The sequence below is a fragment of the Columba livia genome, chromosome 2 (genome assembly GCF_036013475.1).
Source record: "Columba livia isolate bColLiv1 breed racing homer chromosome 2, bColLiv1.pat.W.v2, whole genome shotgun sequence".
Classification (NCBI taxonomy): domain Eukaryota; kingdom Metazoa; phylum Chordata; class Aves; order Columbiformes; family Columbidae; genus Columba; species Columba livia.
The window spans coordinates 8,407,801-8,433,213 of record NC_088603.1 but is presented as its reverse complement, the minus strand read 5'-3'; the positions used below and the strand labels follow the sequence as shown (position 1 = coordinate 8,433,213).

Below are 25,413 nucleotides of genomic sequence, written 5' to 3'. Positions count from 1 at the left end.
TCAAGCCACCTCCATCCCAAGGCAAGCTTGGGATGTAACCAAACAGGAGGTGGCTGAAAGGTGACAGAGTCAGTGCACTTTTGATGCTCAAATTCCTTCTGATGATCTAATACAGCAGGGAATAACCCCCATGTCCATGGCAGAGGGAGGACTGTGCCAATTTTCTCCATTCCCTTGCTCTCACCAACCTCCCACAGCAACTGTTTTAGCTGGTGACTAAACTGCCAGATATATTTTGACTTTTTGAACACTGCCAAAAAGTTATAGCTTTCACAAAACCAAACAGATGTCACATCTGGAAAACTCAAGACTCCAGCTCCTCTCAAAACATGATCCTGTTACCTTGAGCAAGACTCTGCTGCAGGTAAACTAGGGAGGGCTGAAGGGCTGGAACTGCCTCTTCAAAGATATAAGTAGCTTACATGAAAAGCATTTTCTTCCCTCTGTGGTCCCCTGCCATTAACACTATTTTTTTAACATATCCCTCCCACAGAGGATCCCAGCTAAACAAACTACCCTGCAATTAAAAAAAAAAAAAAAAAAAAAATACAAGAAGAAGGAGGATCAAATCATTTAATTCCCAGGCAAAACCTAATCTTTATTTTTAGTCCAATTTCCAAAGTGATCTTGAATGTGTTATTTTTACCCCAGTGGTCTAAATTTTGTTTAGTGTTGTATTGATTGGGTAGTATCTAATGAAAGGCACTTGTGAGCTGTGGGTTCCTCTTACATCTTTGTCATTGGTTCATCTTTCACAAAAAGTCTGGAGCGTTCTCCTCATCTTTTATTCCCTGAAAGCCACAAAAAAGCTGTATATTATACAATTCTCTTCCTCCGCAGAGAGTGAGTTATCACTCTAATACAGATAAACCATTGGCAATACAATTTTTGACAACGTAAAATAAGGCAAAAACACATTTACATATATAGGCAGGGGTAACTCTATATATTTATTTGAGTAATTGCAAACTGTGGTTCAGGAGCTGATTTTCTGTTAAGTTCACTTTTAAATATTCTTGATTGGACCTTCACTCAGTCCAGTCTATATTATAGTAATTTTCTATACCTTTGCAGTCAGCCATCATACAAAATCCAGTTTGCCCTTAAGAAAGATCAATATACCTGAAATGAAGAAAGGTAAGTCTTTCTCAAAGGAAATGATTTTTCACCAGGAGCAAAGTGTCGTAGAGTCTGACTTCTAAATGTGTATTTATGTAAGAAGTACCCTAGTTTTTAGATGTCTCTGTTGCTGCATACATACTCTAGAGTCAGATCAAGAGTTCAGGAAAATAGCCCACCAACCCAGGTACCAGAACATGGAAAGAACTGGAGAAAAATATTCAAAATACACAGCATTCAGAAATATGAAAGTATAAGGCAATACCCAAAATAAAACAAAATCTTGGGGCCAGCAATGAGCTGTCCCAAAGACCTTCTCTCAAAAAGGGTCATTTTTGAGCTGTCCTGTGGGTTCCAAAGCTTGGAAAACACAGATACATGAATAAAATCACCAGCAGCTTGGGACTGGAATTTGCAGCAATGTCTGTTATGGTTGGACTCAACAATCTTAAGGGAGTTTTCCAACCTAAATGATTCTATTAATCTACAGGGCAGAAGACAATGTCATTTTAAGCAGGCAGAGGGGGAACATGGATTCTTGGTTCTCCCGGGATGGATTTGCTACTCCACCCACACAGAGGTGCCAGGCCAGGGTCTTGCTGCCATGGGAAACGGACAGATAAAGGTCACAACTGGAAATGGGAGGAGAGTTCTAGGGAGCCCAACATGCAGCTCATTATGGAGGTGGACAACACTTCCTCCAGCAGTAGCTGTCACCCTGCATAATCACACCCCTTCTCCAGGAGCTACCACAATTCTGGCTGCCCAAGGCACTTGTGTGTGTGAAAGTACATGGACCATGACCACCTTTCCACACTGACATGTACTGCAGTATCCCTTCTCAAGAAAATCCACAAACACCCAGCTAATGCAGTGATATGCTAAGTTGAGTGCCTTTAGCTCATCAAACTGGAACAATGACTGTGCAAGAAGTAAAAAGCATTCAGAGGCAGAGGACGGAAAACTGCCCCACTGTGAACACTGTTGGTAATAGTGTGTGCCGCTGGTTAATTAATGGCAGCCACTTGTTTTCATCTACAGATGAAAGATAGAAGATGAATGTTCTCTTGAGATCCCAGAAGACTGATTATTCCAAATGGCAAAACAAATGATGATTCTTTTTTTTTTAGAAGGAGAGAAGAAATTAAAATATACAGAGTTATGAAGTGAAGATTAAAATATGCATTGTGTCGAATAATTAAAGAGCCTGAAACCATGTCAAGAATAAAGAGGGAACTCAAGCAGGAAAAATTTGTACTCAGACTAGTAAACAAAGGCTGTGATTCTAATTTCAGATATGCAGTCACCTACCACCAGGCAAAGTGAGGGAAAAAAAAATCAGCTTTTAAACACTTGGCCAGTGAATGGTACAAGCTTCAGAGTGATGTGATTTGAGTTGTAGCTAAACCAAGACAGTGAGATTAGAACACACTTAAGTCATTGGTTTAAGGCATTGTCCTTTGAGCACAAATGAGATCAGTTCAAATCTTTACAGAACAAGTAAAAATTAATTAACTTACTCTTTGTTGGACAAACTCACTACTTAATTTAATGTACAGGGCTATAATTACCAGCCTCTGCTCTAAAGAAGATCAGTGGAGGAGCTGACAGTTTTGTGTGAGACATTTTCCATTTATTTAACCGTCGCTATCCAAGCATGTTGCAATGTGTCTGTAATGGACTTGTCTGCCCTCACAGCATTCCTGTGCAGTGGGGAATTGCTCTTGCCTCTGTTTTCCAGCTGAGACCTGAGGGCTGAGGTCTAGTTCACTGATGGAGTGGAGCACTGCAGCATTGAATGTCACCATAAGCCTGTCTGTCAGGGAGAAACTCAGAATTGGGCCAGCTGGAGCACTCATTAAAGAAAGGCAAAGTACAACCCTCCCTGGTGGTGTGTGGGTTCAGGCCCATAGCCCACCACTCTGGGCAGTGTGACAGGGAGCCCTGTGCCCAGGTCCTTGCTTCCAGGGTTACCAAAACCAAAAGCAGGTGTTCCCAGCGGCCCATGACATGGGTCTTCTCACTCTGGTTTGTCACCAACTGGCCAGGAGAGGTCAGAAAAGAGCTCTTTTTCCTTCTGACCCCTCACATCACAGAGTAATGAGCATTTAATAATACAAATTTAAACGGCAAACATAGTGGCTGTGCATAAATTAGAAGTCTTTCCTTAATTCTGGCTTTCCCTAGCCTCCATGTGCCTGGTTTTGTAATTCCAGTGATGGTTTCAAGTAGGTTTTGCAGGTTTCACATGAATACACATTGCTACCTTCATGTCATTTATGGTTTATTCAGCCACAAAGGACCATTGCTATTATCTAGTCTGGCTCCAACCATCTGCTATAACAAAGTCCAGATAAAGCCATTGTGGTGGACTCACCCTGGCTGGACACCCAGTGCCCACCAAAGCCGCTCTATCACTCCCCTCCTCAGCTGGTCAGGGGAGAGGAAATACAGCAAAAGGCTCATGGGTCAAGATAGGGACAGAAAGGTCAGTCAGCAATTACCATCATGGGCAAAGCAGACTCAACTTGGGAAAGTTAATTTATTACCAATCAAATCAGAACAGGGCAATGAGAAATAAAAAATAGAGGTTAAAACACCTTTGCTCTACCTCTCCCTTCTTCCCAGGCTCAGTTTCACTCTCAAATTCTCTACCTCCTCCCCACGTTTCAAGCAGCGCAGGGGGATGGGGAATGGAGATTGTGGTCAGTTCATCACATGTTGCCTCTTCCACTCTCCTCCTCACACTCTTCACATGCTCCAGTGTGGGGTCCCTCCCACAGGAGACAGTCTTCCACAGGCATCTTCAACGTGAATCCTTCACACGGGCTGCAGTTCTTCACAAACTGCTTCAGTGTGGGTCCCTTCCATGGGGTACAGTCCTCCAGGAACAGACTGCTCCACACTGGGTCCCCCAAGAGGTCACAGCTTCTGCTAGAAATCCTGCTCCAGCATGGGCTCCTCTCTTCAAGGGGCCAAAGTTCTTCCAGGACCCTGCTCCAGCATGGTCATACCATGGGGTCACAGCCTCCTTCAGGCATCCACCTGTTCTGGAGTGGGGTCCTTTGTGGGCTGTAGGTGGAGATCTGCTCCACTATGGACCTCCATGGACTGCAGGGGACAGCTGGCCTCACCATGTTCTGCACCACGGGCTGCAGGGGAATCTGCTCTGGTGCCTGGAGCACCTCCTGCCCCTCCTTTTTCACTGATCTGTGTGCCTGCAGGGTTGTTGCTCTTACATGGTGTCACTCCTCTCTTCTGATTGTTGTTGTGCAGGGTTTTTTTTCTCCTTCTTAAATATGTTATCGCAGGGGCTCTACCACTGTCACTGATGGGCTCAGCCTTGGCTGGTGGTGGGTCCATCTTGGAGCCAGCTGGCATTGGCTCTATTGGACATAGGGAAGCTTCTACCAGCTTCTCACAGAAGCTACCCCTGTAGTCCCCCTGCTATCAGACTCTGCCAGGAAAACCCAATACAACCATCCAGTGGTTTCTAAATGCATGGCCTAACTTTTAACCAGGACTCCTCTTTCAGAAAACCATCTCATTTAAACTTTTTGTGCCTCTCTCAGGAACACTGCATCTGAATCCTGGGTTTCCAGACTCTGCTGTGGTCAGGCTATTAGGGCCATGAGGTACTTTTCCTGCGTGGGAGATTTGGCAGAAACTAGAAGAATTCAGGCAGCTTATTCATTAGTTTGAAAATGTGTTCATCTTACCACTTTGCAGAGGAAAACAATATGATCAGCTTGTTAAAAAAAGGGAGCTGCCAAATGAACAACACAGAAAAAGCTTCTTGTAATATGACTCAGAAAGCAAACACCCAGATGCTCAGTCACAGTTCTGGCATCTTGTGCATCTTTTTAAAAATGTGATCTCTTTTTACAGCTTTGTCTATGCTGTTTCTTTCCAGCTAAAATTACATACAGTTAGCTCCATCTTAAAATCATGGTGTATGAACTATAAAGCCAAGTACTTAAAAGCCGGGCTTTGTCTGATCATGTTGTCCACTCTGTCCTGTCCCTTCATCCACTGCTGTAAACTGCTACAGAAAAGGAACTCAGAGATTTAGGAGCCTAAGTGTCATTTCAAATGGTGACACCTGAAAACAGAGAGAAAAAACAGAGACACTGAGTTGCCTGGAGGGTTTTAGGTGCTTGCTTTTCATCTTTGGAAACCGCATGGTGGCAAACATGTGACCATGTTCCTTCCTTTCTACTTACAGCAAATTGCTATCCTCTTTTTCCACCCCCATCTTTTCTCCAGAGGCTGATTGCAGGGAGGACTGATCATGATTTGCTTTGCACACAGCAAAACAAGTCTCAGATTGTTAGCCCAATTTCAGAAAAGCTAGTCAAGGATGGTGGATTTAATTTTTAATTGCATGAAGTGTATTTATAATTAAAACCAAAGCAGCTGATGTGTGTTTTTTTCAAGTGCTGATTCTACAGTGTTAGCACATGCTGTGTTCAAAAAATGCCAGAAGTAGAAGGCACGTTGAGACAAACCAATGTAAGTATCTAGGAACCACAAAGGATGTTAAAGGGTGTTTCCAGAAGAAATTCAGGGATTTAGTAGCATAAATCCAATTGCAACTGAGGTTCCTGTTCCTAAATCCTTTAAGAAGGTCTGTAAATCTCCTATTTGTAGCTTTATGGTCAAAGTAAAGTTTTCTGTGCCCTTTAAAATCTTTTCTGCTCAGAGCAGTACCACAAATAAATATTTAGTGTGCCAGTATGTTGCTAAATTATTCATTCTTTAAACTCATAAATGGGAAAGACAATCTTCCTGGCTTTACATGCTCTCCTGAAGAAATGCGTTATTCATTGGTGATTTTATTTTCATATGCATCTTATTTGTTTGTCGGTGCCAAGTAGAGTTGGAACATAAAGGGAAAACTGACAAAACATTTTGGAGGTATTTAATTTCAGCCTACTTCTTTTCGTTATTCACATTAAAAAAGCTGTCAGCCAGACTTACATCAAAATACTTTGGACGGTTTTAGTCCTCACAAAATTGAGGGATGATTAAAGTGGAGCAAAGCACCATCATTTCCTCTTAGTATGGACATGGTGACATCTAAGAGCCCTGTGGTGAGGTGCGCACACCAAATGGATGAGTTGTGCCTGCCCAGCAGAACTTGCACATCACTTAAGGTGGGAGACATGGAAATGGGGAATCACAAGACAGTCTCTTGTGAGGGATGTTAAATTAAATGCATGTGGCAATTATAGTGACCTTTCCATGGTGGGCTCCAGAGGTCTGATGGGAGCTGCAGTCTGCATGCCACGGTAAGTAAATGGAATCAATGAGCATGAAATTGATGGTGCATCCCATGCCAGAAGGGCACTGTGATGTTATCGCTAAATTATTCCATTACCGATTAAGTTCTGTTTACAAGTAAAGGGTTCTTGCTTATTCACTTTTAGCAAATTATTCCTACAATCCAACCTGAATAAGAAAGACAAACTGGGACCGCCCTCTCAGAAGCATGAGCAAAATATTCAATCTGTTAATTCTCTCAACAGGATGAGAAATGCCAAGAGTCAAAATGAGTTATTTCTGGAAAAAAAATAAAATAAAAATAAAAATAAAAATAATAATAATAATAATAATAATGAGGTAGTGAAAGGTGTCTAGCTGTTAAAAGGAAGAAGAACAAAAGAAGCAGGGCCAGTATGGATTGGGGGGGGGACTAAAGTCCTAGATAAAACGTGAAGTGAACATTGTGTTTCTTGTTTTAGTAAGGAGGAAGATGTAGGATTGCTTGTAAAACCTAGGCAATCAGGAGAATGGAGCACATATCAAAGAGTACAGTCATATCCCAGGTAAGAGCCAAGTCCAGAGAACTCCGTACACTCAGAGGACTGAAAAATCTCCAACCTAGAATGCTGGAAAATAAGTAAGTAAATAAATAAATAAATAAATAAATAACATAAAATCCAACCCTGATAGCAGGAACTATAAAAAGCTTTCTGTATTTGGAATAATCCCACATGACTCGAAAGCAGTGTGGCTGGGGGAGGGGGCAATTCAGCATGAAAATAATCATTGTGAGCCAGGGGTTTTTCAGATGAGATATTTCCAGTAATGGTACAGCAGGGAAGGTTGGTTTGTTTGTTTGTTTTTTCCACAGGAGTCAGCAAATCCCTGTCTTTAATACTTCACTGCACAACTCCAGCCCTCCATGATCTAGAACAAGCATGGTTTGGAAGAGGTGCTTGAGATTTGCTGTGCAATTCTGTGAGACAAGTCTAATCTCCTCTCAACCTAAAGCCACTTATATGTTTGTTTGGTTTAACAAATAGAAAGGAGGTGATCATTCTGTATAATGTGAAATGAAGGGATGGGTATAAACCATAGAGGGAGAACTACTAAAAGAAGTGCTGGAACAGGGACTTATCTGTCTGTAAGTTTGGTCTGAGAATTGTAGGACAGTTTCTATTAGAAGAGTGGGGATTTAAAATGTCTCAATAGTAAAAGTAACAGACGAAAGGAAATCTATATTATTTCAACATAGACCTTGGCCAGATTATGAATAGGATTTATAATGTCCACAAAGGTGAAAAATGCCTGGACTTCCTGGCTCAGGGAAGAACTAGCCACTCCTTCGTCTCTTATTCATGTCCAAATCTGACACCTGCCTTGGTCACTCTTCATGAATAATGCAATCATCCAGACAAGGTATATGGAAGGTCTCTGGGAAGGTTCACAGTCAACCCCTCCTTTATCTCTACGTTGCACTGCCTCTGGGAGTCTGCAGGCACAGGAGGCAGCAGTGGGAGTAGACTGGATGGATCAGCTCAAGTCTGTATTACAGATACCTGCACCCACTTGTGTTGTTGAGAGGCATGGACAGGCTCATGTGTTGTCATACAATGAGTGTGGTGAGACACTGAAACAGGTTGCCCAGAGAAACTGTAGATGCCCCATGAGTGGAAATGTTCAGAGCCAGTTTGGACAGGACTTTAAGCAATTTGATCTAGTGAAAGATGCCCCTACCCATGGCAGAGAGGTACGACTGGATGGTCTTTAAAGGTCCTTTCAACCCAAACCATTCTATGATTCTATAATCGTCATAGCTCTGGTAACAAGAAATTCTGGTTGTACCATTATACCATCAAAACTGCATGATTTTTTGGGGATGAGTAGAGTAGAATAGTTGATGCTTTTGTTATGCACATATTAGAATGTCTTTTCAATACAACAGAATCCAGAGCAAGGTCCCTTAGAAAATGTGAAAGCCTGATGCTTCTGCCTTGTTTATGCTCTTCTACTGTATACATGATGCAAGAAAATTTCTTTTCATATTGTAGCTTTTTTGGGACAAATCTGCTCTTCCCCTGTGACATCTTTATCTGTGTCTCACTAACTGAAATTTTTTTACGTAAGGTAACTACTTGTTCCGGAGTTCAGTGTGCAAATAAAACACAAAGTTGAACTGTTTTTTTTTGAAGAAGTTTCTAGAAATCCTTTGTGTCATCCTTGTAAAAAAACACTCCATACTTACCAGACAGGAACATGAGCTTCAAGGACATAATCCTCAGAAGTTTCCTAAAATGCTGCCCACCAAGTGGCCCCACAAGCTTCAAGCCGCTGATGACTACAGTAGTACCAGAACTCGAAATGGTGTAGATGTGTTAGTATCTGAGTTAATATGCCCTGTGGAAATGCAAGATAGGTCATCTGGACCACACACCAAGCAGCTTTATGGCTGCCAGACCACAGCTGGTATCTTCCCACGGCATTGCACTGAGGTGTGTGCAGTGCCGGCGTGGACAATTGCTGGCCCTTGTCTTCCATCCCACAGTTTGACATGTCATAATTCAGGATATTGAGGCACAAAACTAGCAGTAAAATCACTCTTTCAGTTTTGAAAATGTCCCTGGAATGAAGGACATCTTTTTCAGGTTGCAAATTCTTGAAGGTCAAGCCTTTCTTTTCAGTGTTTGCTTGTGTTTGCTTGTGCTGCATGGGTGAGGTGCAACTGGGGCCATGAGACCTTTCTGTGGTGCAGAAAGTTTGAAAAACTTTTCTCCAAAGCCTGTCAAATAAATGAGAAGACATCTTATTTTGAGATACTCAGACTGAGGAATCTAATTCAGATTAATCTTAAATTATTAGCTTCAGAAATAAGCTCTTTGTTCCCAAGATCAGGACTCAGAAACTCTGTTCATAGAGATAGCTAGAGACAGTGTTTTGCAATATCTCTAACAGGTCAGGGGGCATCTGAGGTCCCATTTCTGTCAGCGTCCTTCCCATGATCATTTCAGTGGTTTCCTAAAAAACATTCACTGGTAATGCAAAAAACAAACCAACAAAAGTTATACAAAGAGATCCCAACTAGAGTGCAAGACATCTGAAAACTCATAATCCTGACTGAAGACCTCTAAAGACCCTGGCACTGAAAATTATAACCTTTAAAAGCTGAATGGAGAGATTACCTCACTGGGAAGGTAATTCCTGCCACAGATGTTGCCCTGAGGCACTCCAGTTAGTTTATTTTCAATATTAAACATCTTTCCCAGGTGTATGGGAAACAGTTATCATTTAGGATTAAGGAGAGTGAACTGGGTGTACCTTCAATGAAGATGGATTAGAAATATTCATTCTAGCCAGCAGTCAATGTTTTTCCTATCAGTTCACTCTGGATTAAAGTTTTAAATGCAGGTCTCAGGCAGCAAAGAAGGTATGTAAAACCAAAATGGTGTTAATATATCGTACCCTTAAGTTTATCCACAAATCAAGAATTGAGCCAGACCACTAGGTCTGGAGAAAGAAGTAGCAAGAAAAGGTTTGTTAATATATGTAGCTTTTGCTTGAAAATCTATATTGGTAATAGTGAAAAATACAGGGAAAACAACAGTCTTACATAAATTTTATGATACTTCATAATGTCAAACAAGGATTGGCTAGTGAGACCTGAGTACTGAAGGAAAACTAACTTGTATTTTTCTCTGATGTGAGTAAACAATGGCCATTGGGGTGTGATATCTGATGACTTATGGAGATAACAGCTATATCAAATTTTAAACAGAAAACCCTAAGATGCAGGTTCTTACCATGCAGGGACTGTCATTGACAGCTCTGAATGCTTTAAATGAGAATATATGTAACCACTTATACAAACAGAGCTGATAAGTGTTGACGATATTCCAACCTCTACCTGCTTTTTACCATCCCTTTTTCTACACCCCCTTCCTTGCAGAATTTGAAGGACCCCTGTCCATGAAGCCAGTGGTTAATGTCAGCACAAACCCAGACTGGCAATGGAGCATTTTCAGCTTTCAATGAGAACAAAAGAGTCGTACCTGACTCTAGAAGAGCAAAACAGAGCAGATAAATATAACGTTGAAGTTAAACATGGAAATGGCAGGAGATTTTGCTGACTTAAAAGGGAATATTTAAGAATATTTTTGGCACAGTAAATGAATGCAGAACTTTAGAAAGATGATTTGGGGAAAATTGGAAAGAATATCAAGTTTCATGGTTATCCCAGTTTCTAAAAACTGCACACCAACCTCCAGTAATCGATAAAGCCCTTCAAACATGGCATGACCTGTGCACGGGCACAGGTCCAGCAGAGCTGCCTGCCCCAAGCCTGCCTGTTTAGCTCAAGCATTGCAAAGAGTCCCCTGAACCCAGCTTAACCTTGGTTGTGGCTGGGACAGCAAGTGCTGTATGTGGCATTACTTACAATTTCCAATGCCATTTGAAGGCTCCTCTGTCTCTTTCTAGAAATAAACCAGGTTTTGGCTACTAACAGACCTCCAAGGTAACTTACTGTAGTCAGAGTGTGCCTGGGGAACTCAGTTTCCAGCAGAGATATGGCTGTGGTTCATGTTTTTAGTGGTCTAAGATATACAAAGACGACTCGGGGCAGGCACTCTGCTGAGAAGCTCACATCTGCCACGCTGGCTCCCGGGTGGTCAGTTTGAATCTGTATTTGGGGAAATTCTGCTACAATTATGTTTTCCTACTGTTCTGAGAACTTCCTGTGTTTATAAAACCTGAATGATCCCATGGGTCTTCAGCTCTTCAGATATACAGCTGTATAGAAACACAACCTGTGAAATACTGCCCTACCCCAGTGAAAAGCTGTGCTCCCAGTGGGAACGAGGCATAATAACAAAACCAGTAACAATGTCAGTCTTGCTGGCGTTGACCTTTCCTTTGAGAACTGACATACATTCTTCACGTCTGTTAATTATACATAGTGCTTTTAAGACTTAAAAAGCTTTGGACCCTGTTCGCTGGTTTAGATGGATTAGCTGAGTCAAGAAAGTGCTCAGTGAGTCTCCTGTATCACTCAGTAGCATTGGGATGGTTTCCTGAATAAAAACTGATAATCCCAACTCCCCGTCTTTTGCCACAGCTAATGGATCGTTTCTGTGGTTTGTCAGAAGGTTGTACACACATCTGCACAGTGGAAAACCAAACATGTACAGGGCCAGCTCATACAAACAGGAGGAAAACAGCACCAGAACTGAGGAGTTTAAATATTTTGCAGTCACCCCATTGCTTTCTGTTCCTTCCCGTTGTCCAACAGGGTTTTCCTTAAGGAGCCTATTGGAGATAGTACTGCCTTCATCCCTTGCTGACAAGATCACAGAGCAGCGTTTAGCACAAGGCAGCTACAACTGTGAAATAGTGTTTGTGTGTTAATTCACTTCTTTGTTGAGCATTTACACCAAAGCCAGCTGTCAGTCTAGAGTTGATACTTCATGATCTTTCAGTAAGCAGTCTGGTCATGTCTCCACAAGAGTATTTCTCTATTAAATCCAAAAGAAATCTGAAAGTTGAGTGTAGGGGGGCAAGAGGGAAGTAGTTTTCCTGTCTGCAGGAAGCCAAAGTATTTGTCTTCCTGAAGAAGACAATTCAAAAGCTGCAAAGTCATCAGGAAAAATCATGCATTTATTTTCAGATAAATACAAGTGTTAGAACATTTTAGGGGAGGAGTAGAATTGCCCAGGGCTCCCTGGCTTTGCAGTCTGTCAAGGAGAAGCTTTATCAATAATTTATTAAGAGAGGAATAGTTACGCAGACAGTATCTCATGCATGCACCACACACTTTGTGGGAATGAATGCGCAGTGAGAGGAACCAGACTGTGTATATGGCTACTCGGGAGAGGAATGTGATTCAAGGCCGTGGCATTGCCCTGGCTGAAGTGAAAGGAGATCTCTAGAAGAGTGTGCTGTGGGTTAGGTGGGGAGGGTTTCATGCTGCTCTGCATGAGCTGCTTTGGGCACGAGAGATCCTTCCTCTGCTGTCCCTTTTCACTAGTCCACAGTCTGGAGAACAGGGTTGAGCCTTAGGGGAGGTTTCTTCCCAATCACTTTTCCTGAAAATGTGAACAAACTGAGATCAGAGTGGCCATGTTTTGTATTGTGATTCATAAGCAGGGCCTGGGCAAGCTTTGGTCCCTCATTTGGGGGCACATTCATTCATCCTGAGGGTCCCTTTCAATTGAAACGATCCTATGATTCTACAATTTAAGCTCTTGACTGCTCCATATAACAGCTTTATGAAGGGCAGCAATATCATGTTCCTGCTAGAGGATGAAGGAGCCCCAAGCCTTTGAAGCTGCAGATTTTGGGGGGTCACTTGTATCCCTGTATTAGAGCCCTGAGCTTTATCTCTGCTGCAAGGACATCAACACATGTATGAAGTCAGCAAAGAGTTACTTCCGTCCCCCTCAACAGTGATCACAAGACGTGTCATTTTGCCTGTGCTCCAAGTTAAACAAATGAATAATATGTCATTGTTTCAGGCTCTGACAGTGATGATTTTGCATTTTGATGGAGGTTTGATTTCCTGCTCTACCACAGACTTCCTATGTGCCCTTGGGTAGCTGCCCCGTGTCATTGGGGAGCTGCTCCAGCCAACAGACCACAGAATCACAGAATCACAGACTGGTTGGGGTCAGAAGGGACCCCTGGAGATCATCTAGTCCAACCCACCAGAGCAGATCTCACAGGAATGTGTCCAGGTGGGTTTGAATGTCTCCAGAGAAGGAGACTCCACAACCTCCCTGGGCAGCCTGGTCCAGGCTCTGGCACCCTCAAGGTAAAGAAGTTTTTCCTCATATTCAGAGGGAAACTCCTGTGCTTCAGTCTGTGCCAGTTGCCCTTCATCCTATTGTTGGGCACCGCTGAAAGGATGCTTTAATGCATGTGCTGCAGCAGGGAAAGCAAAAGGGAAAGGCAATGTAAGGCAAGGCAAGGCAAGACTTTTATCTGGGTGAAAAAAACCAAAAGGATTCACCAAAACCAAAGGGGCAAAACTATCATTTACCCCTGTCCCTGCACAGATCAGCCCCGATGGGGACACATAAGAGCTGCATCAATGCAAGAAGCTGCCACTGGCTCCCATTTTCTTGCTTGGTGACACACACAGGGATTTGCACTGAGCACAGTGAAGCGGCATTTAAGTTAAATGGCTGTTAGCTTTTGTACAACCTGCTAACCAAGCAATCAGTAGCAGCCAGCAGGACTATGGCATACCTATGGGATGCTATTTCAATGCCTGAACATGAGAAGGGCAGTGGAGATGTTAATGTTGTAGACAGGGAGACATGAGAATATGAACAGGCTGGAGTGGGTTGGAATGGCCAAAGCTAGGAGTCTAGACTAGAAATGTGGGCTCTAACTGAACCCCCATGGGAGGAAAAGAGGAACTTCACAAAATACTAAAGAGTCAGTACTGGGGGACAGGGAAGGTCAGAGGATCATATTCCAGGAAATAAATACAGAAACAGCAAGAAGACAGCAAAAACTGCAGGCACTCAAGGGCAGCAGCAGCTAGTTTGGATCAGATCAGATCTATTAGTTCTGGAAAACTCTGAAATTGGATCAGGTCATACAAAGCCATCCCCTTCTTCCAAGCATGAAATGGAAATTCTGCATTTGCATTGCCATGAAATTTGCATTTAACTTTGTCTGCTTAGGAGGATGGGTGCTTGTTACTAAGCTTCCAATGTCATACCCCTTTGGAGATAAACACAGAATAACTCTGCGGGAACTGCAGCTCTTGACTTCCCTCTTTTGTAGTAGAATCAAAGAAGTACCTGACCCGAGTAGGCGTTAAGACTCACTGTACATGCCCTTTTCAACAGGAATATAAAACATTTGGTGTTTCCTGAGGTCTGGTCTGAAACAGCTTTGAGCAGAGAACCAAAAGACTGTAAGAATGTTGTTTGATAATGACCCAGAGGAGTTTAGATTGCAAGGAGAAAAGCAAATGCCACAGATGGGGAGCAGCACTGTTTCCATCCTCATTTTCCTGAAGGCAGAGCAGTGCATACAACTAATACAAATCAAAATCACGAACCTGGTTTTGACCATTTTTAGCAGCTCCTTGTGGAGCAAGAAATCTGAAGCCCAGCTGCTAGAAGGTGGTCAGGGCAGATTTGAAGGGCAGCCCACTGACGCCAGCTCACAGAAGGAGAAACCTCAGTGTCTACTTCTGTAAGTGATATTTAGAGATTTACTAAAGGTTGAAATAATTCAGTAATCTGTGATTACTTCCATATAAATACCCCAGATCTATGTGAGGAGTTGCTAAATTAGTTTGTGTGTGTGTTTGTTTGTTTTTGTTGTTGTGGTGGTGGGTTTTTGTTGTTTTTTAAATTATTATTATTAATTTTACTATGATGGATGTGTCTAGAAGAGCCCTATTATTAAATTGAGAAAGAAAGCAACCTTTAATTTGCAGATATCTGTCAAGAGGCTATTTGGAACACTGAATTATTCCTGTAGATCTCTAAATGAAATAGTGTTTCCCTTTCATATTACATTATTCAAATAACTGATAACTTTACTCTGTTGAAGTGCAAAGACAAATATCGTAAATAAATTAATACACAGCTTAAACCAAAATCTACCAGGACGACTGTGTGGCCAGACCAAATGCTGGTGTGAAGAGGTGGAGATCTATTGAATTCTGATCACCAGAGCCGCATTTCTGACCCAGAGAATCATGAAGATTCAGTGAGTTATGGTATTAATAGCAAGTTGTTTGTAAGCCTCAGCTATTGGATTAAAGACTGGAGGCTGTTTTAGAATTGATGTACTGTGAAGTTTCTTAGTTATCATAAAAGCAGTGCTCAACCCACAGTTTATTTTCTGTACTTTGCATACTACCTCTTCCCCACAGCAGATAAATAAAACAGAGCATCTCTTAGAACTTCATACCTGCGTTTATGTCTCAATGATACATTGCCTTCTCCTAGGAACACTCAGCTCTTTTGGACATATTCTTGCAGGGTGGCATGCTCAGGGTTGTACTCCCTGCTGGATGACATGATCTTGAAGGTGTGAAGATTACTCCAAAAGATATCACAATCAAGACCCAGTCAGCTAGTGTTCAAAAAATGTTAACACAGAAAACAAAACAAAACAAAACAAAACAAAAAACAACAACAACAAACCCACCCTCAACAACAGCCAGCGAATAACAATTCCTGTGGAGGTTAGTTCCCTATGTGCACCCATGATATCGCCCATTTCTCCTTAACCTGCAGGAGCTTGGGGCAAGAAGGGAAGCCCCAGATCATTGCATCTAGCCCCTGCTGTTGCAGGCAGCCAAATTATGTGCCACCTTCAAAATAGTTTGGTCTTGTAGCCTGACCCCATCCAAAAACTGTTCCAGAACCTTGCTCCTCTGATGGTTAGAAATGTCTAGTTCAAGAGTGTCCCTAGTTAGTCTGTGTGTGCCTGTTCTTTCACCTGAATTAATCTTCTCTGGCACTGAGTACCCATCCTGTGCACTTGCTCATCATCATTTATTTTCTGACTGTAGTCATACACTTGCTCATCGTTCTTTTGCTAGACAGTAAGAATTGTACTCTTTTTGTAAAAGACACTCTTTTGCTCCTGTCCATTCTCCTGTCGGCTTGTGATTAATCTCATTTGAATGTAGAGAGCTGGAAATCTACATTTACATTTTATACAGAAAAATGCTGCAATTCCTGTTGCCTGACCTGTGCCTTACACAGTGGTGTGACCACTTACCCACCTCTACTGGATGTGCTTCTCCCAGTGCAGCCTACCGTGATATTTGCTTGTTCGTAGCCATGCCACATTCATGGCTCACAGCCATCTTGTGAATGAAGGCTTTTCTCTTTCTTTACAATTTTTCCTTTATTGTCTATTGAAAGATCTTGCAAAGATTCTTGAGAAAGATTGTCAGTTACTTCCCTGAGACTGATAGATCCTTTTTGTGCAACTACTAAAGCCTTCTTATTCACCTTACAGTTCTTGCACTGTTTTCTGGTTTTACTGACAGTTTCCCACGGGGCACTGTCTCACGTGTTTTTTGATGTTTTATACAAAGGCAATCCCATGGGTATAATCTCTTTATCACAGGAAGTTAGCAGGCAGCACATCTCTTTGATAAACCTGTGTTGGTTTTTAGTGTGCTTTCTGTTCAGCTCCACATGTTTGATTGCTCCTTGCTTTCACAGATTCCAAAATATTTGGTACAATTGCAATCGGATTATTACTGCTTAGTTGTCTCTACCTTTTTTCCTGTATCTTCCTCATGAAGCACTGTATTGCCCAACAATTGTAGTGTACATTTATAGAATTGCTACTGTGAATGTGATTTCACCCTCCTGGCTTTTGGTATTGCAGGGCAGTGATTCTCCAGTCTCCCCAAGCAGACCAGACTAATGTAATTTCTTTGTGTTCACTCTTCCTTTAGCAATGTATTTTTCTGTACATACGTTCTCACTGACTAATACACCTTTACTTCCAGGTCCAACCTCATCCTCTTTTGTAAAAACTGATACTAGGTAAACAGCTTTTGACCTATATTTGGCTTATCCTTAGAGGCTATAAAAGCTTTATTTAATTGTTCACCCACTAAGCTTAAAATCAAAGGGAAAATCTTGTGAGAAAAGCCTAGTGGTCATCACAGCACAGGCAAAAGAGGAGCGAAGATGGCCCAAAAAATGTTAGTAAGGCAGAGCTGCATTTCAATGTAATCCTTCCTTGCTGTGAACTGTCCTGTTTTATGGATGAAGGATGATCTAGCCACGTAGGATTTCATTACCTTTTCTTTGATATATCAGCACATTCAGTGTTACAGCCCTCCCACCTGTCTTCTTTAGTTTATTGTCTGCCGTTACCTTACAGTGTTAAGCACAGTCTAAACCGAGCTCCTCACAGCAGATACCTGCCGTTTTAGAGGTCCATAAAGTGCTGTGCCTATAAGGCTGTCTGAGTAAACTACAAGAACTCAATAAAGATGACTAGACTGTGATTATAGTTGCTAGCTTGGCACTGAAAATGGCATCTTAAGTCAAGATCATCCAACAAATAGACAAAGGATTGGTTGCAACTAGGAAAGATTTGGTTCCTCTGCTAACCTTGCCCTGTCTCTGTGACCTTGGGCCACTGCTTCACTTCTCCAGGCATCCCTTTGCTCTCCCACCTTTTGTTCACTTGTCTGTTTAGACTGCAGGATCTCTGGGGACAGAAGTGGATTTTTCTTTCATTTCTTTTTGGTGCCTGGTGCTTCCCACAATACAAAAAATATAGCAGCCCCTCAGGTTATGGTTCTGTTTTAACCTTCCACCCTCATTTGAAAGAGGAGCTGCTATCTTCCTGCCCCAAGTGTCACAAGCAGCTGCATTGCTTGGGAGCATGAGCTTTCCTCTCTGTGCACTGAGCGTGTATACACACGGGAGCAGGGCTGCAAAGGAGCAAGGTGGCTGGCTTCTTCACCAGCTGAAGCTGAAACTTCATTTGAAGCAAACCTCAGGGGAACAAGAGCATCTTTTTCACTCTTTAAAAGGCTGTGCCACAAGGTACAGCACTCATTTCTTTCTGCATCGTGCCACAGATTTTTTAGTAGAGTGTTTTTTTCTCACTTTCACATGTAATAGGTATGCATGTCTTGTTTTCTAAGTCACTTAAGCCCCTTTTCCTGCTACCAGCTTTCCTTGGCTGCTGCTGCTGCCCTTTCCCATATTGTCTGTCTCTCCCAATGAGCATCACAACATGCTGCACTTGACCCAGGTACTGGGAAGGCGCATCTACGCTGCTGTTTCTCAACCCACTCTCTAGCAGTCATTGGTGCCTTCTAAGATATCAGAAAGTTCATCACAAAACTATCATTAGAAATAAAGCTCAAGTGCACATTTTTTCCCCCATACATGGAAGTGAGCAACAACTCAGCATGACAGAAATGAGAGATACAAGTAATCACCACACGCTGGCCTTGTTTTTATTTACATACAAAAAGTACTGTGGTATCAGCTAAGAATGTCATATCTGAGGGATTTTTTTCCAGAAGCTTCCATAATTCTTTGACTGAAATGTGAATCAAGATGTTTTGACCTGTTCCATCCTGCCCGTGCCTGTGGCCTTAGCTCCCTAACAGTACATTTTCATATCTGAGACATGTATTAGCTCTCCTGCCTTCTCCCTGCACAGTAAACCACCTCACCACACCCTCTACCTTCCTTAGGTGAAAGTCATGAAAAAGTGTGAAGAGATAGATGAAGAAGGAAGGTAGGAATAGTCCTTCCTTATGGGTTGTCTCAAGTATATAGCTCAGCCAAAGTCCTCAAATACACTGAATGCTGAGAAACTCTACTTATTGTTGAATTACGTCAAATGGTGCCTATCTGATTTGCGCAGGTCTATCCAGTGCAATTTGCTTGGCACTGGTTATAACGTGACATTTTCACCACTGCTAAAGCACATTTTCAGATATAGCAAGGTGTGGAGACTGAGTTTTCTCAGGCAGAAAACTTCCCTCTTCATATTATTGCTTTTCAATAGATTACTGAGAACTCTCTGGTGTTAAACTTCTGGGGCTGATTTCTGCCACAGATGTGTGAGATTTGCTTCTTCAAGACTCGTTAGCAAGGTTTGAACCCCTGACCTGTGGAGCTGAGCACAGATCTACACCTCTCAAACTCAAAGCTGAACTTCACCAGCTGCATTAGACTCTTATCTTCTTAGACAACAGGGATGCATGATGTACACTTTGAAGGCACCTGCCAAGTTCTCCTGAAACCAACTATCTGAGGGCAAAGATTTGGCCTCTCAGTATTTTGTGGATTTCCTTGCTCAGACCAGTCAATTAAAACACACTGACATTCGCTACAATATTCCCTTTCCAGCTGTCTTTTAGAGTTTTTCAACAGGCTTTGGTGCCCAGCAGGAGCTGTAACTGGAGCACGTCTCTGACATTTTAAATTCAAGCAGCTGTGACAATTTCTGGAGCAACCCTTCTGAAGTCAGTCACGTAACGCTCCTCTCATCCATCTGTCCAAGCAGGTCTGACTTGAGTTAATGTTTGTGCTGACAAAATAAGTGTTCTTTGGTGAATTTCTGACTTGCAAAATATTTACTGATGAAGACTGAAGATGAACCCAGCATAAAATCATTCCCATATTCATGGGCCAAAAGAGAGAAAGTTTTTAAAGAGAAAAGAGAGAGAAGGCCATGAACTTAATGACTTAGACCAACTTCAGTAGGAATATGACAATGGACAAAGATGTTTTGAGCTCAGAATGTACCACAGTGGGCTGTAGATGCTACCAGAACATCGCTAGTTTCTACAAGGTTAGCAGCATCCATTGGTGATTTGTTCAGTTCATGTTTCCAGAAGCATTAAGATGTTGAATTTGGAGGGTGGGGTGGAAGAAGGAAGACAAGTCGACATAGAAAAACACTCCCATGTTTCTGTGCCTGCCTGGCTGGGATGATGGTGGCAATCTAGGTGGGCCGCTGCTGAATGCTCTCGCAACAGTAGAAGTTTGACCATTTAATGGTACACTTCCCAAATGGTCAGTACATTCCTCTTCAGTGCATTTTAGTGCTCAGACATGCATCAACTTACTTTTACCTTCTCTCATAGCTGATCTAACTCAAAAGGCTGCTTCACTGCCAAGAAGGTTTGCCCTCTGGATAGAGATTCTGACCTTTGGAGTCAAGGAATGGGGTGGGGGCAGAAAAGAAGAGGGGAGTCTACTTTATCTCCCTTTCTTTCTGATGTTGCCAGGATGGTTATGGTTTTGCTTTTTTACTCTTGTTTGTATAGGTAGGTATTTCACATAAGTAGGAATGGTGCCGATACAGGCTAAGCTCACTGGGACCAGCTCCAGAAGACCTGAAGGGTCGGTCCTCTGCTTCCCAGTACCGTTGCTCTCCTGAGACACCAAGTGAGTGCTCAAGACTCATCCCAGTCCTACAAAGTGCTGCTGCTTGTGCCTCAGTCTCTCCTCACTGTGTCACAAGAAGCACAGAAGTACTTTTATCTTCTGTATCACAGCAACACCATCACTTCTGGAACAGAGCAGGAAAGTTAGGTGCTGAGTTGAACATGGAAAAAAAAGTAGAGCTAAATGATTGGAAAACATTCAGGAAGATACTCCTTGTGAAAACGAGGAATCAACAAGAGCCTTTGCTCTCTCTCTTTTTGTTGTTTGTTTTTTTTTTTTACACTTTTTTTTTAGAAAAGATGAGAAATCAAAATCCCCAGTCAGTAGCTGAGTAGAGAAAGGAGACACGAACCACCCTATTCCAATACATGTTCATGCATGGTTGTTTACTCAGAGCAGTATTCAACATGGAGGGGAGGTTGAAAAAGCCCCTTCCTTACTAACAAGCAGAATATCTGCAGGACATGTAGGAAAGGGACTCAACTACCACACTCTTCACTCTCCTAACTCTCCTCTGTTCCTCAACCTCCTTTCCTCATCTCTCAGGAAAAATAAACAAGTAAACAAAACCATTTTGATAGGTCTCCAATGCGCATGGCTTTGGCACAAAGAATTGCTTGAATTTTCGGCATTTTTCACAAGACAGGAAAATGTATTCACACTCACTTCTGGTGACAACAAACCATTTTCTGCTCTGAGCAGCTTGCGTTCAAGACCACCTCTTAATATCCATCCTTCAGCCAGCTTCTGAAATATGTGCCCCTTCAAATGTGTTTCTGCTGTGTTTCTCATTAGCCCTCAAAGGCTAATTTACCTCATGAGAATTTAGTTGCTTAGGATGTTGGTAAGTAAGGAGCACAGTGTGTTAGTGCCCAAATAAAAGGCATTGTATTCAACACAAAATATGATTCTTATTATTCCTTTTAATCACTTATATGGGCTTGATGATAAGAGATAGCTGTATTCTCAGACATCCAGGAATTATTACTCTTGTTTGTTTATGCAGGGAAAATTGATACATTCATGTAACATAAAACAAGGGGGGAAAAAAAAGTAATTTTACAGAAATGTTTTATTAGTTAAAAGCTTGTTTCTCTTTCACATGATTGAAGTGGGCAAGGAGATCAGCAGAATGAAAAGAGTTTTTCAAAACCAAACATTACTTCAACATCCTCCTGTCTGTTTTCTTTCACACACAGGAATTGCTCACAGACAGCTTTGTGGCAATTTTAATGACTTTTGTTAAGCCTCTGAATGAGAGGAGGAAAAGCTCACCCATAGGGAAAGCTGGTGAGTACAAAAAGAACAGAGGGCCAGAGAGATTTTACCCATTTGAAACATTTCTTTGTAAGGCCACTGAACTTTTCCAAACAGTAATCTGCTGCTTTGAAACAGGGAAACACATCACCACCGCACGGCCAAGGATGCAGCCGTGGAAGCAAGTGCATTGTCACAGTACGCAGACCCCAACATACGGATGAACCTCCCTTTTGGGGGTCAGCACACCAGAAAAAATGTTATCATGTGCTTTATTAGAGCCTGTTCATATGTGGAGGCTGTAGACTGGAACAATGAGGTCCTCCTTATGCCTTACAAAATGTCTGCCACTGTCATGCGGATGGCTTAAATGAGCAAAGATGCCTCAAATGACAACAGGTGCCCACTAAGGATTTCCCATAAATAAGAGCAACCCTACTGCTGCTGCGAGTTGCGTCTAGTGGATATACATGGATGTGGTGAGAATTGGATATCGGCAATTACCGTCTTTCCCTTAGCCATGTTTTTAGCTACCATGACGAAAGGGCAGCCAAAATAAGCTGTGTTTTCCTGAGGAATTTGCCATCAGGGAAAACTCTTCAGTGCTCTCAGAAAACAGCAACACAAAGAAAGGTGAGGAGTAAAGCTTCAACCTTGAACCAGTGGATAACAGCACCAGCCCCAAAGTATTTGATCCACTTCTGCTGACTGTCACTAGTGAACAACTCTTTTCCTTCTGTGACTGCATTCATCTCCTTTAGCAACATGAATTCCCACAGTGGAAGTTACAGCGGGGGGGACAGAGACAGACCCATGTTTTACACAAATTGTCTATTCACCTCACACTTCAGTGCTAAGCCTTGTCTTGCACCAGACTGACACAAACCAGAGGGACCCAAGGAGGTTTAGCCAAGAGTGACACAGTCCTGCCCTATTTGCAGCCTGAAGACACTAAAGAGCCACAGTCTGGGATTCTCCAGTACCTTGTGCTGTGATTTTCACCACTCTGGACATGTGTGAGGTACTCCCACACTGACTGATGGGTGTGCAAATGACTGCAAAGAGCAAAAGAGAATTAAGGCACTGCTTTCAGTGGTTCAATCAAATAGTTCTGGCTCATTCAACCACACAAGTATCCTCCAGCCTTGCACCTGTGAGACGTTTTAAAGCAAATAAAAAACTGTAAATACTCCCACCATTCATCTGTGTGCTGCCTTCTCAGAGGCACCAAGGTCTACATACAGGGTGGGAACAGCATAGAACAGCTGCACCAATTCTTGTAAACCCAGTCTTCAAAATGATAGGAAAGGGTTGTGCAGATGATCAGTGCCAAAGCAGCAAGAAGATAGTAAGACCTCCAGTGTAAATATTTAAATAGGGATTGAGTTTTGCAGAATGAGGCATGCATGTCGCAGTAATCAGTGCAAGCACCATTTTCATCAGCAAAGAGTGAACTCAGGGAAAATGATGACCCTCAGCTCTCCACCCATCTATCTGCAACATCTGATGAGTCCTCATTTTCCAATCTCCCAATAAAATTATTATGCAGTTTAAACATTCATTTGAAGCATTTCACTTCTAGACAATTTCAGATTGCTAAATGCTGCTTGATTACCATTTCCCTTATTACTTGCATCATTATAGCTGCAGCACAAATTTTATTTGTTTTAGGTAGATGAAAGACAAAAAAAAGGCACATAAATCTTCTAGTGATCCCCTGTAGCTGGCAACCTCTTTGTTTAGAAAGGCAGACAGATGCAGGTATATTTACCCTTCTCCAAACATGACCAAGTAGCATTTGAAAATTAGATCTCAGCTTTTTCTGTTTGTTGTAAATATTTAATTAAGCTGCCAGATAAACATTTTTCAGCATTAAAAATATACTCTGTTTCTATTTAATGGTAGCAATATAAATTAATGTGTTAAATTATCCTCAACTTTTTAATGAAGTACTCTTTAATGGAGTTGTAATATATTTTTAGGTAGATATGTGACTTAGATATCAATCCTTGTTTGCTACTTTAATTTCACTGAGCACTAAGATAACAATTTCTGGCATAATGCAACATAGGAAATTCAGTCATGATTTATGAAAAGCCTCATTTAACATTAATAGCGCTACAGGGACCATTCGCCCCTGGTCAGTGCTGTATTCTTAAGGCAGAGTACAAAAAATGTACTTTAAAATGTGCTTTGCAGTGCCACAGAGTAAAGAGAGAGAGGCAGTGGGGTTTAAGCTTTACTGCTCAACCTCCACTGCAAAATAGTTGTTGGAGTAACAGACCTGAAATGCATTAAGCACTCTCAGATAGGATGGTCTGGCACTCAAGAAAACTGAAATGAAATACTGGCATCCTTGTTACTGTGGTCTACAGTTCACAGTACATGCCCTGGAAGAGTACAAAAGGGGGTGTAAAAGCAGTAAACAGACAGCAGAAGAGACCCCATGGCCCCAGTAGGAAAAGTGCAGAAAAGCCCCCATAGCAGAGAGTGCGGGGGTGCACCATCCCCTTCCTCCCTAAATGAGTGGCATCAAAAGTCTTCCCAGATGGAGAAAGAAGGAAATTACTCTGGTGAGATCAAAAGAGGATTGTGTCCTAGAGAATCGCTAAGGAGCAACAGATTTAACCTGCTAATAAAACAAAATTATATCAATACATAAAATACGTAGTATATAGTAATGCTATTACATTGTTTAGTCTTTCCCCACTTCTGTTGTGAATGTGGGCTTGAGAAATTTGATCATTTTTAAAGTAATGTGTCTAAAAACCCCAGAGATTTCTGTCCTTCATCTCCTTAATTCCGCCTGACATACTGCCAGTCAGAGGAATAAAGTGTTGTTGGATGAGATTTCCAAAGGGAAAGAATTATCAGAACAGGAAGAAAAAGCCCTCAGCAGATCATTTATAGTGCTCGCAGAACTCAGCAGGATCAAGGTTGGTCAAGGCTGGGGAAACCATGCCCAAAACCTGGACTGGGAGACCCTCAGGGTAATGTCTCATTCAGTGCCCAGAGGCCTGGACTCCATGAAGGTGGGAGGGTAGTTGTCCTAGAGCACTGAACTGGACATTAAAGTTCAGTACAAAAAATAGTTGTGGGGAGAGCTGGTTACACATTTTCGAGCCTTCAAACCAGCAGTGAAATCACACTCCCTTCAGCTGCTTTTAGGAGAACATGTAAATACTTAACAAACTGAATGGTCTAACTGCAGTAACCAGCCACGCTGTGAGGACATGACCTTACTCCAACATCACCCACTTGCTGCTTGCCAAGGCTGCCATAGGGAAGAGAATGGGCCCCCTCCCTGAATGACAGTCCCCTTCTTCCATTCAGTCCCATCCAGCAATGGAAGACGGAAGATGCGTTCCCAACCTCACAAAAAAAAAAAAAAAAAAGATAGATACATACATACATATATACATACATGCATACATTTGGTCCTGACTTCATCTCAAGGCATTTAGCTATGAGTATCTCACCAAGTAGCTCAGTGAGAGGTCAGAAAGTGATGTTGATCCTTCTCCTAAGCACACAGAGGCCAGCAAACTTCTGCAGTTCTATTTATCTTGACAGTCAGCCAAATCGCTCCTTCACAAACCCAAAGGGCAAAAAAAAACCCAGTTGTGAAGACATCGTCCCTAAAAGAGACAAAGCTTTTCCTTTTTCTTCCTATCTTCCCAAAAGCCTTCTTACTTCTGAAGCTCCCAGAGTCATTGTTGCTCTAAATGCTTTTCGTTTCAGATCCAATTTTCTGCCTTTGTCCCTGCTATTTAGCCTGTGCACATATGTAGAGTCAGATATTATTGAGCTCTTCTTATTTTCTATAATTAAAAAGGTTGTAAGTGGTAAGTCCCATTGC

The 25,413-nt window shown here is 42.1% G+C and overlaps 1 long non-coding RNA gene across 1 annotated transcript in view; it reads right to left on the bottom strand.

Annotated features, from left to right (window-relative positions):
- Positions 1-25,413, bottom strand: part of LOC110356524 (uncharacterized) — a 91,111-nt gene that overhangs the window by 45,684 nt on the left and 20,014 nt on the right. The window contains exon 1 of the long non-coding RNA XR_002409772.2: positions 1-25,413. This exon is cut by the window's left edge and continues 8,581 nt beyond it; it is cut by the window's right edge and continues 20,014 nt beyond it. This is a non-coding gene — a long non-coding RNA (uncharacterized LOC110356524).